Source organism: Mobula hypostoma, chromosome 11 (assembly GCF_963921235.1).
Source record: "Mobula hypostoma chromosome 11, sMobHyp1.1, whole genome shotgun sequence".
Classification (NCBI taxonomy): domain Eukaryota; kingdom Metazoa; phylum Chordata; class Chondrichthyes; order Myliobatiformes; family Myliobatidae; genus Mobula; species Mobula hypostoma.
The window spans coordinates 54,881,155-54,893,762 of NC_086107.1; positions in this window are offsets into that span (position 1 = coordinate 54,881,155).

Consider the following 12,608-nt stretch of genomic DNA (forward strand, 5'->3'; position numbering starts at 1 on the left):
AACCTTCCTATAACTGGTTGACCAAAACTGTAGCAATACTCTACATGTGGTCTAACTAGAGTTTTATAAAGCTGCAACAACATAACTTCCTGAATTTTGAACTCAATGCCTCAACTAATAAAGGCAAACATGCCATATGTCATCTCAACCACCCTATCAACTTGTGTAGCCACTTTCAGGAAGCTATGAACTTGAACACTAAAATCTCTCTGCTCATCAACACTGTTTAGAGTCTTGCCCTTAACAATGTACAGTCTTTTTTCATTTGGCCTGAGAAGGTGCCACAGCTAACATTTGGTCAAATTAAACTTCATCTACCATTTCTCCACCCATATCAGTAACTGATCTATATCCCACTGTATTCTTTGCCAGTCATGTATGCTATCCATAGCACCACCAATCTTTAGGTCATCTGCAAACTTACTAACCAACCAATCTGCATTTTCACCTGCCTCATTTACATACATCATAAACAGTAGAGGTCCCAGTTCAAATCCCTGCAGGACATCACTAATCACAGACCTCCAGCTAGAATAAGTCCCTTCGACCACTACCCTCTGTCTTCTATAGGCAAGCCAGTTTTGAATCCAAACGACCAATTCAGTATTGATCCCATGCATCTTAATCTTCTGGATGAGCCTCCCATGAGGGACCTTGTCAAGTGCCTTACTAAAATTCATGTAGACAACATATACAATTCAACCTTTATGAATCACCCTCATCACCTCATCAAAAAAACTCAAGTCAGTAAGACAGGACTTGCCCTGCACAAAGCTATGCTGGCTCTCCCTAATTAGACCATGATTTTCCAAATGCTCAAAAATCCTATCCCTAAAAATTCTCTTCAGTAACTTCCCTACCACTAATGTGAGACTCACTGTTCTATAATTTCCAGGATTATCCCTGATTTCCTTCTTGAATGATGGAACAACATTAGCTACTTGCCAGTCCTGGCTAGAGAAGGCTCAAGTATATTGTCAAAGGCCCAGCAATCACTTCACTTGCTTCTATCAATAACCTGGGTTATATCCCATCAGGCCCTGGGGACTTATCTACCTTAATACTCTTTAAGAGACCCAACACCACCTCCTGTTTTACTTTGAAATGCCCTAGCATACTAATACTCTAGGCACTCATCTCTCTATCCTCCATGTTCTCCTTCTTGGTGATTACTTATGTACTCAATAAGGACCTCATGCACATCCTTTGCATCTATACAAATGTTCGCCATTTGGTCCCATCTTCTCCCTAGTTATCTTCTTGCTCCTGATCTATATATAGAAGGCTTTGGGATTCTCTTTAATCCCACCTGTCAAGGGTGGTGAATTTGTGGAATTTGTTACCACAGGCAGCTGCAGAGGCCAGGTCGTTGGGTGTATTTAAGGTAAAGCTTGATAGGTTTTTGATTGACAGGGCATCAAAGTTTACAAGGAGAATATCGGGGAGTGGGGCTGAGGAGCAGAGAAAAGATCAGCCGTGATTGAATGGCAGAGCAGACTGGATGGGCCAAATAGTCTAATTCTGCTCCTATGTCTTATGGTTTAATGGACTTTTCATGGCTCCTTTTGACTTTCCTAATCTCCTTCAGTTCTTTATATTCTGTGAGTTTTCTGATTCTAGCCTCCTAAGCTTTGCAATCTCCTTGACTAAATTCATCACTTCCCTTGACATCTAAGGTTCTCTTAACTTGCCATCCTTGTCCGTCCTCCTGATTGGAACACACCTGTCCTATTTTCTGTGTAGTTGGACCTTAAACACCCTCCACATGTCTGAAGTGGACATCCAAAAACAGCTGTTCCAAATAACTCGCCCTAGTTCCTGCCTAATGCTCCCGTAATTTCCCCTGCTTGTTTAATACTCTCCTGCAAGGTCCATGCTCATCCATATCTATAGCCATTTTAAAGCTTAATGATTCGTGGTCACTGTTGCCTAACTGCCCGCCCACTGAAAGGTCGGTCACCTGGCCAGCTTATTACCCAATGCCAGATCAAGTACAGCCCCTCATTTTGTTGGACTATATAAATATGGATTTAATAAATCCTCCTGGAAGCACCGAAAAAATACTTCCCCAACAAGACCACTTGCACTAAGAAGGTTCCAGTTTATATTAGGGAAGTCCACCATGACAGCAACCCTATTGTTTTTACACCTTCCTTAGTCTACTTGCACATTTGTTCCTTAACGTCCTGGTGACTATGTGGGCTCTGCAGTGCAATTCCATCAGAGTGATTGCATCCTTCCTATTTTTGAGTTCTACCCATACAGGCTCAGAGGATGAGCCTTCTTCTATGTCTCCTCAGAGTGCAGCTGTGATATTGTCCCTGATTAGTCGTGAAACTTCCCACTTTAACTCCCCCCACTTTCTAAAACATCAAACCCTAGCACACTAAGGACACATTCCTGTCCCTCTCTCAACTAAGTCTCTGTAATGGCCCCAACATTATAGTTCTATACTCTGAGGTAATCAACTTTATCCATAATACTCTAGCATTAGAAAACACACACTTCAAACTATCCATCCTATCATATCTATTCCTTTGCTCCTACCTGTTTTACTGGCCCTGACAACTATCTTCCTCTCCATCCCTACACTTTCAGTCCTGGTCCTCTGGTTCCCATCTCCCTGCCAAATTAGTTTAAACTCTCCCGAGTAGTATTAGTGAACCTCCCGGGCAGGATACTGGTTCTTTTCCAGTTTAGGTGCAGTCTGTCCCTCTTGTACAAGACACCCAGGACAGATTCCAATGATCCAAGAACCTGAAACCCTGCCCCATGCACCAGTTTATCAGCCACTCATTCATTTGTACGATCATCCTATTTCTGCCCTGACTAGTATATGGCACTGGGAGGAATCCAGAGATAACTACCTTGGAGCTCCTGCTCCTCAGCCTCTTTAACTCTCTACACTCTGCACAGGGGCTCTTCCTGCTTTCTACCCATTCATTTGTGCCAAAGTGCACCATGACCTCTAGCTGCTCAACCTCCTTGAGAATATTTGGCAGCTACTGTGAGACATAGCACCTGGAGGCAACACACCATCTTGCTGTGTCTGTCACAGCCACGGAATCTCCTGTCCATCCCCCTAACTATCGACCCTCCTATCACTATCACTCTGCCTGACTTTACCCTTCCCTGCTGAGCCTCAAAGCCAGCCAGAGTGCCACGTCTGACTGCTGGCACTGTGCCCTGTTAGGTCAGCGCTACCATATTACCCAAAGGGATATACTTGTTGCTGAGGGGAATGGCCACAGGGGAACCCTCCACTGACTGCTCACTCCCATTACTTCTCCTAGTGGTCAGCCATCTTCTATGCGAATTCTGCACTCTGGATGTGACCACCTCAGTAAAAGTCTCATCTATGTGGTTTTCAGCCTCCTGGCTGATCCTGAGTATATCCCAACCTTGTCAGGCAGGAGCTGAAGTTGGTTGCACTTCTTGCAGATGTAGTCATCAGGAAGATTGTTGGGTACCCTGAAATATTGCACAAGGTCAGTGAAATATTGCACCTTATGTCCCTACAGTACTGGCAGGTATTACAGTAAATAAGTACTGACCTATCCTCACAGGAGGGGATCCTCACAACCATCCTGCCTACATTGAACTAAAGTTTAAGGATTTGCGGATGGTTGAAAACTTGCCTGTTCTTTCCTGTGCCTTTTCTCTGTAACCTCTGAGTTCTGCACTCACCTAGGTCACTTACTCAGAATCTTCTTGCCAAGCTTGTTATACATTCAGCTCCAAATTCTTAATTTAAAAAAAATGTAACAGATGGCTCAGCAGCCTTAGCCTCCATCTGTTCTTGCTGAAGGTTGTTGAACCCAAATCTGACCAGTCTAACACTGGCACACTCCCTCAATGGCTGCTCCACTTTCATGTACACCACACTTCTTTGTATTGGCTCAAATAAAACTCCTGATGAGATTTGTTCTTTTCAAATGTGTCCCACCCTGCAATGATGTTTTCTTTGGATAGATACTGTATAAATATATGTGATTATGTGCCTATAAAAAGTATTCCCTTCCCTTGGAATTTTTCATGTTTTATTGTTTTACAGCCTTTATTTAATTTGACACTGATCAACAGAAAAAGACCAGCATGCCAAAGTGAAAACAGATCTCTACAAAGTGATCTAAATTAATTACAAATATAAAGCACAAAATCATTGATGCCTAAGGATTCACTCCATTTAAGTCAGTACTTAGTAGTTGCAACTTTGGCAGCAATTACAGTCTTGATACTGTGTGGATAGGTCTCTATCAGCTTTGCACATCTGGACACTACAATTTTCCCCCATTCTTCTTTACAAAACTGCTGAAGCTTATCAGATTGCATGGGAATCACGAGTGAACAGCCCTTTTCAAGTACAGCCATAGTCCTCAATTGGACTGACATATGGACCCTGACTTGGCCACACCAGGACACTAACTTTGTTGTTTTTAGGCCATTCCTGTGTACCTTTGGCTTTATGTTTGGCTTCATTGTCTTGCTGGAAAACCAATGTTCTCCCAAGTCGCAGTTCTCTTGCAGACTACATCAGGTTTTCCTCCAGGATTTCCCTGTATTTTACTGCAGTCATTTTACCCTCAACCTTCACAAGCCTTCCAGAGTCTGCTGCAGTGAAGCATCCTCACAGCATGATGCAGCCACCACCATGCTTTATGGTAGGCATGGTGTGCTTTTAATGAAGTGTGGTGTTTGGCTTATGCCATACATAGCAATTAGTCAAAAAACTCAATTTTGGTTTCTTCTGACCATAGAACCTTCTTCCAGATGACTTTGGAGTCTCCCACATGCGTTCTGGCAAACTCTAGCTGATATTTCATGAGTGGCAAAGAGTGGCTTTCTCTTTGCCACTCACCTATAAAGTTGTGACTGGTGAAGCACCCAGGCAACAGTTATTATATGCATAGTCTCTCCCATCCCAGCCACTGAAGATTGCAACTCCTCCAGAATTGTCATTGGTCTCTTGGTGGCCTCACTAATCCCTTTCTTGCATGGTCACTCAGTTTTTGAGGACGGCCTGCTCTAGGCAGATTTACAGCTGTGCTATATTCTTTCCTTTTCTTGATGATTGACTTAACTGTACTCAAAGGGATATTCAGTGACTTGGAAATTTTCTTGTATCAATCTCCTGACTTGTGCTTTTCAATAACCTTTCCACAGAGTTGTTTGGTGTGTTCTTTTGTCTTCTTCGTGTAGTTTTTGCCAGAATACTGATGCACCAGCAGTATCCTCCCAGATACAGGTGAATTTTTACTACAATCAATTGAAATATCTTGACTGCAGAAAGGTGATCTCCATTTAACAAATTATGTGACTTCTAAAACCAATTGGCTGCACTAGCGATTATTTGGTGTGTCATATTAAAGGGGGTGAATACTTATTCAATCAATTATTTTGTGTTTTGTATTTGTAATTAATTTAGATCACTTTGTAGAGATCTGTTTTCATTTTGACATGAAAGAATCTTTTTATGTTTATCAGTGTCAAAAAAGCCAAATTAAATCCATTGTGATTCAATGTTATAAAACAATAAAACATGAAAACTTCCAAGGGTGTGTAAATACTTTTTATAGGCACTGTATATTATGTCAAGGTTTTATGTGCAGATGCATACAATCAGAAGTGCCATATATTTTATTCAAGCTACAAACTGGTAATATCTCCAATCCCAGTGTTAATGAAAAATTTGCTCTGCTCCAAATTGGAGCTGTGATGATGTCAGAGCAGTTGTTCTTTAGTAAATCACTTTTCTCGTTCTCAATCATGAGAAAACTTTTCTATTACATCGTGATCAAAGGTAGGAATACAAAAACTCAGACATTTTGGCTATGATTACCTTGTGAGATGATGCTAGACCAGTGTGCTGGAATGTTGCTGTGAAGCTTTGGATAGACTGAATATGAAAGAGAAACTGTAAACATAAACTGGGTAGCTATTAGCAGTGCATCTGAACAGTAATTGATTGTTGTTAACTGGTTGAACAGATTCATGAAGTGCAGATTCCCAATGGACCACCTTGTCAGTGAAATACTGCAATCTATGTCCCTACAGTACTAGCAGGTGTTACTGTATATAAGTACTGACCTTCCCTCTGTGTATCTATTGATTATAGATGTATCTTCTTTGGTTGTCCATCGAAATCAGATGATGACGTCCACTCCTTTAACGTGAGATCTTTGATGACTATACAGTCCTATCCTGGACCCACAAGCTCTACTGCAGGTGGCACATGTATATGTGGTAGTGGTGGCAACCATGGCTGCATTTCTCCTGGCTCTCTGCTGTCTTCTGGTTGTTCTTTCCATCTCCAGAATACGAACCCCATCCCTACACAGTACGGTCAGCAGCAACATCCTCCAGGTCCTCTGTTCTGATCTTGCACTTCCTTAAAGCATTCTTCATTTGATCCTTATAGCCTTCTTCGACCCTCCAGCTGTGCGTCGAGCATGATGTAGCTGGCCGTATAACACTCTGCAGGGTAGCCGACATGGGGGCAACCTTATCACGTGCCCCAGCCACTGCAGCTGATGCTGGGTGATCATGGCCTCAATACTCCTGCAGTTGGTCTTTACAAGTATTTCAGTGTGAGGCACCCGCTCACGCCAGGTAATTCCCAGGATGCGCTGGAGGCAGCTTATGTGGAAGCGCTCCAAGGACTTGATGTGATGGCTGTAGGTTACCCAAACTTCACAGCTATAAAGGAGGGTGGTGACACCGACTGCATGATATACGGCGACCTTTGTGGTGGGATGAAGGCTCCTGTTCTGAAAGGCTCTACGCTGAAGTCTCCCAAAGGCAGCTGATGCCTGTTTAATGTGGCTCTGGATGTCGTTGTCAATGCCGCTATCCTCAGAGAGAATGCTCCCCAGATATTTGAAAGATGGCACTACTGACAGCTTTTCATCACCAACAGTGAAGGCAGGTAGAGCGGGTGGGACACTGGTACTCCATTGGCAAACCTCTTCTGTCTATACACGCGCGCGCACGCACACACACACACACACACACACACACACACACACACACACACCCCTTCCTTACAGGCTTTTTCATTGTAGTTTATGAATATTCAGGGTACCACAGAAGATAACACAGGGAATTTGATCATTGCAAATCATTCACTTAAGTACCCTGTTTCTACCTTCTCCCCATATCTCCCCTTTAGCATGAAGTTTTTTTTTTCTAATTACTTGAAGATATTTCATTACTTGGCCTCCACTGTTTTCTCTGGTAAAGTGCACCATTGATTCACCAATATCTGGATGAAGACAATTCTCCTGATTTATGTTCCAAATGGGATACTCCCTATTCTGGATTCCCCAGCCCTAGCAAGTCTTCTATACTGCTAGAGATGTGTATGTTTCTGTGAGATCCCCTCTCATCTAAATTTGAGTGATGAGAGGTCTAATTGATATGATCTCTCTTCACAGATCAGTCTTTCCATTTCAGTAATCCGTTCAGTTGTGCTCCCTCACTCCATGGGAAGGATATCCAACTGTACACAATACTCCAGATGAGGTCTCACCAAGGTTTTGAACACTTGCGGCAAGACATTCTTGCTCTTTTATTCAAAGCCTCTAGTGTTACGAGAATACACATAAAATTAAGATGTTTGCTGGCCTGGGCTAGCATCAGTGGCATCAGCAGTTGGTCTGCCACCTGCCCTCAGGGCAAGGAGAGATAAGGAACAATGGAGCAGCGTCTGGAGATGTGTAATGAAGGGATGTGGGAGAGAGAGCTGTCTGGAGCGGCTCCCCCCTTTGAACCCTGAACTGTTTGAAGTGATGGACAGGCGATACCCCAGCAGGGGGATAAAAAGGGGCAGGTTCGCTAAGACACACACACGCCACCCGAGGTAACGAGACCCTGGAAGCGGTGCGCCTCTCACGAGTGGGTGAGAAGCATCAGACAACGACAAGGGTGGAAAGGTACGATCAGCGGGAACCCGGTGTGTGTCCGCCCTTGCCTGGGTGCCGGGTTCACTGCAGAGGATCGACCGCATCTGGAGGAGGGGTCACAGTCGGTGACCTCAGGTGACATCACCAAGGACCCGCCCAAAAGTTGCTTGTGAGCCATCCCGCTGGTCTGTGAGTGAAGCCGTTCTGAATGATCAGTTGTTCCTGTTCTCTCTGTCTCTCTTCCCCCACCTTGTCCATCGCCATGGCAACGATTACTGCGAACTGAACTACTAACTGGACTGAACTTTGAGTCATTTTGAAATTGGTCATTTACCCCTAGACAATGATAGAGCTTGATTGATGCTGTTATCTTAATTCTGTGCACATGTGCGTTTATCATCGCTGAACTGTTGCATTTATTATCCTTTCGATTAATGTGTTGCTTGTTTCTTCAATAAAACTTTCTTAGTTCTAGTACTCCAGACTCCAACTGAGTGATCCATTTCTGCTGGTTTGGCAACCCAGTTACGGGGTACGTAACATAAGTGGGGGCTCGTCCGGGATTTTGAACGCTAAATTTGGGACGGAGTAAATTGATTGGGTTAAAATTCCCGAAAGAAAGAAAAGACAAACAGCAGAAATGGAGGTTGAGGAATTTATAAAGGCGCCGACCTTGGAGGCATTAGAGGATGCCAGGAAATCGGAATTGATAGCTGTGGCCAAACGGGTGAATCTTGCTAAGGTGAAGTCGACAATGAGGAGAGAGGAGATACACAGAGCTATTGTAGAGCACTATGTATCTAAAGGTGTGTTTCCCCAAGGTGAGCTGGGGGTGGTGTCTATTGAAAACCCTGCTGGAGACGCGGTACAGGTACAGCTTGAAAAACTGAGACTCGAGCACGAGTTCCGGGTACGGCAGTTAGAACACGAAGAGAAGCAGTTAGAAAGGCAGGAGAAAGAGAGAGAGTTAGAAAGGCGGGAGAGAGAGAAAGTTAGAAAGGCGGGAGAAAGAGAGAGAGTTAGAAAGGCGGGAGAGAGAGAAAGAGGTAGAAAGGCAAGAGAGAGAGAAAGAGGTAGAAAGGCAAGAGAGAGAAAGACAGTTGGAGAGAGAAGAGAGAGAGAGGGACAGACAGTTGGAGAGAGAGGAGAAACAGAGGGAAAGGGAATTTGAGCTGGAGAAGTTAAAGATAAGGGCCGAGCAGGGGCTCGTGCCAAACCAAGGTGGAGGGTTCCGGGCGACCCAGGAGGTTAGGCTGGTTCCCCCATTTGACGATACCGATGTGGATCGGTACTTTCTCCACTTCGAAAAGGTGGCTATAAGTCAGGAATGGCCGAGGGATAAGTGGGTTGTTTTACTTCAGAGTGTACTGAAAGGGAAGGCCCAACAAGCTTACTCCGCTTTATCCGCGGAAGATGCCCAGAAGTATGAGGTGGTGAAGGAGGCCATCCTCAGGATTTATGAGTTGGTCCCGGAGGCATACCGGCAGAGGTTCCGGAATGCGAGGAAGCGGTGGGACCGCACGTATTTGGAGTTTGCTCGCGAGATGCAAACATATTGTGAGCGTTGGTGCGCCTCGAAGGGGGTAGAGGGGGATTATGACAGACTGCTGCAACTGATTCTGATTGAGCAGTTTAAAGGTTGTGTCCCTGAGGGTATGAGACCCTACCTCGATGAGAAAGAGGCAGCCACGTTAGCCGCAACTGCTAAGTTAGCGGATGAGTATGCGTTGACGCATAAAATGAAGGTTGCCCCGAGTAAAGGCTACCAGAAGGGTAGTCAGGACGGAGGGGAGAGTCCGCCGGAAAAGTCAGAAAGTAAGCCGGGGACTAGTGAAAAGGATAAGGTAGACCGGGAGCAGCCTGGTAGGAAGTCTCCTGGGGTCGTCTGTTATAATTGTGGGAAAGTCGGACACTTTGCGTCCAGGTGCTTTGCCCCAAGGAAGGAGACGGGGAAAGGAAAAGCGGAAATTTTGAATGGCTGTATCGAGCTGTTAAGCGAACCGCTAGGGAAGGACAGGTCTGAAAAAGTCCAGGAAGGGCGCGAGAGGTTTATCTCGGCCGGACTGGTGTCAGTGAAGGAGAGGTTAAAACCAGTTCCAGTGCGGATCTGGAGAGACACGGGAGCGTGTCAGTCACTAATACTGAAGAGTGTATTAGAGTTTAGCTCAGAGACCCAGACTGGGGAGGTAGAGGTCAAAGGTGTTGGGGAAGGGACAGAGTCAGTCCCTTTGCACCAGATACATTTACAGAGCAACCTGGTCTCTGGACTAGTCACGATCGGGGTGAGGTCCGAATTACCGATGAAAGACGTGGAAGTCTTGCTCGGTAATGACATCGCCGGAGGAATCGTGTTCCCAGTCGTGAGATTGACGGGTCAGCCTGCCAGCATGGAGGCCCCGCCCGCGATGGTGAATTTGGCTGAAACATTTCTGCCAACCTTGTATGAGACAGGGTGTAGAGAGATAAGAGGTAGTGAGGGAGCTGGGACGGACGTAGCAGTAGCCAGGAAAGAATTTGTGCAGACGCAGGAGCGAGACGAGGGGCTGATGGTTTTTGCCGAGACCGCTCTCTCTGACACAGCCTTGACAAGCTATTGTGCGGATGAGGAGGTGCTAAGGAAGAAAGGGAAATCAAGTACAGCATCCGCAGATGAGGAGTGGGGGGTGGTGCAAAAGAGTTATGGGGATGAGGTTTTTAACATGGCCCACGAGGTACCCCCCGGTGGACATTTTGCGGTGCTGGAGGAAACAGTTGGTGGAATCATGAAAGAGAGTTACCGGCTGCCCAGGGGGAAGAATGTTATTGATCATGACCGACGCGAACTGAGACGGTCACCGGCTTTTGATATGCTAACAAACCTAGTCGGTGTTAGCGTGGAAATCAATGAAGCTAGGGGCCCCCTGCTAAGAGAAAAAAACCATTTTGAAAAGATTAGGATGGGATCGGTCAGATGGGAGAAGGCTATTGTTTTGGCCAGGTCTACTGATAAGGTCTCTCCCTTAATCCCCGAAGGAGTAATTAAACGACTCGCACCCATGTGTTTGATTGTCCCGAGGAAATGCAAAGAACTGGGACGTTGGGTGATTGTGGTTACAATAGGGCAGCCAAGTAAACAACATCCATATTTTTCGAGTAATTCAGTGACTAAAGGGCTGATGAACACAGAGGTGTGTATTGGCAATTTAATACGGCTGTCTGAAGCCAGTTTGATAGTGAACCTTGAAAAAAATGAATTCGGCCACACGAGGGTCACTTACCTGGGAATTGTGGTGACACAGGGGCAGCTGGCAGTGATGCAAGCTACAGTGCAGGCTATCGCTGACCTCCCAACCCCGACAGACAAGAGGGCCCTCAGAAGGCTTTTGGAGATGGTGGGGTACTGCAGGAAGTTTTGCAATAACTCTGCGGTCAATACCCGTCCCCCTCCTACTAAGCCCTTGCGAGAGAAAACTGAGCCGGAATGGGACGACCCTTGTTGTTGTGGTCCGGGACAAAACCAAATGAGAGGTTACATTGGTCGCAATTCATCAGTGTTTTTGGCCACTCTGAAGTTTGCTGAGTTGGAGCCTGGTCTAAGGGATTATTAATAACACGTGTAAAAGGAACAGAAAATGTGATGACTGTCTGTCAAGGTGTTGACAGCTTCAAATTCTCTGTATTAGCTAAATAACTGTTAAAGATGTATATTGTGTATGTATCAGATAATGTAGTCATGTTTGTAATTTTTACCTCCCGGTAAAAATCCTTAAAGGGGGGAAGTGTTACGAGAATACACATAAAATTAAGATGTTTGCTGGCCTGGGCTAGCATCAGTGGCATCAGCAGTTGGTCTGCCACCTGCCCTCAGGGCAAGGAGAGATAAGGAACAATGGAGCAGCGTCTGGAGATGTGTAATGAAGGGATGTGGGAGAGAGAGCTGTCTGGAGCGGCTCCCCCCTTTGAACCCTGAACTGTTTGAAGTGATGGACAGGCGATACCCCAGCAGGGGGATAAAAAGGGACAGGTTCGCTAAGACACACACACGCCACCCGAGGTAACGAGACCCTGGAAGCGGTGCGCCTCTCACGAGTGGGTGAGAAGCATCAGACAACGACAAGGGTGGAAAGGTACGATCAGCGGGAACCCGGTGTGTGTCCGCCCTTGCCTGGGTGCCGGGTTCACTGCAGAGGATCGACCGCATCTGGAGGAGGGGTCACAGTCGGTGACCTCAGGTGACATCACCAAGGACCCGCCCAAAAGTTGCTTGTGAGCCATCCCGCTGGTCTGTGAGTGAAGCCGTTCTGAATGATCAGTTGTTCCTGTTCTCTCTGTCTCTCTTCCCCCACCTTGTCCATCGCCATGGCAACGATTACTGCGAACTGAACTACTAACTGGACTGAACTTTGAGTCATTTTGAAATTGGTCATTTACCCCTAGACAACGATAGAGCTTGATTGATGCTGTTATCTTAATTCTGTGCACATGTGCGTTTATCATCGCTGAACTGTTGCATTTATTATCCTTTCGATTAATGTGTTGCTTGTTTCTTTAATAAAACTTTCTTAGTTCTAGTACTCCAGACTCCAACTGAGTGATCCATTTCTGCTGGTTTGGCAACCCAGTTACGGGGTACGTAACACTAGCAATGAAAACCAACTACTATTTGCCATCTTACCCGCTCACTGCACTTGAACACTTCCTTTCTGCAACTTGGGTACACGGTCACTT